Genomic DNA, 836 nt, shown 5'->3' on the forward strand with positions numbered 1-836 from the left:
AAGGAGTTCTGACTCCAATGCATTATATTTGGGTCATCTGAGACGTCCGGGTGAAGACAGTAGTTATGTGAGCCTGGAGCACAAAGTCTGGGCTGGAGGTAACCTTCCTAGAGTCATCGCCATGGGGGCGGAATTCAAAATCCCAGGAAGGAATGTAGAGAAGGATTGTAGGGAAAACACAGGTCAGAGAAAAAGCTGGGTCACCTTGCATAATCTGTCTGTGCCTCATTTTACACCTCTGTGATATGGGGATTACAAAGTGCCTGGCCTGAGATAGCACTATGGAAATACAGCTTTTATTGTGGACGTGATGACAGGTGAGAAGAGGGGCTAGCCATGAGGATACGAAGAAGACAGTGAGGTCTGAGGGAGTATGGAACACGTAGTGCCTTTGAGGGAGTGTGCGTGTACGCGTGTGTGTGCGCGTGTGTGCGTGTGTGTGTGGATGCATGTATGTGCGTGGCTGTGGTCAGACGGAAGGGACACAGACACTTAAGCAAGATGTAAGTCCATCTCTGTCCTGAAGGAAGTCCTCATTAGAGAGTAGATTCAGTTCCCAGTTCTTTTCTACTTATCACCTGATTATGTGCAAAGATGACTTTTTGAGTCATTGGTCAGTAAGAACAACCACAAAATCTAACATAAGTTTAGCTAGTGCAATCCGTCCACGTGCCCCGCACATGCTAGTGTGATTTATGGGATTTCCTGCACAGGCGAGGGCACTATTTTGATCAGGGAGCAGAGTGAAAGCAAGAGGAATTCTGGAAATAATTTATATTTTGATTTAGTATAATATATAGTTGATTTAATTTAATATATAGTTGATTTAATAATGG

The sequence above is a fragment of the Pteropus medius genome, unplaced genomic scaffold (genome assembly GCF_902729225.1).
Source record: "Pteropus medius unplaced genomic scaffold, Ma_sr-lr_union100, whole genome shotgun sequence".
NCBI classification, from domain to species: domain Eukaryota; kingdom Metazoa; phylum Chordata; class Mammalia; order Chiroptera; family Pteropodidae; genus Pteropus; species Pteropus medius.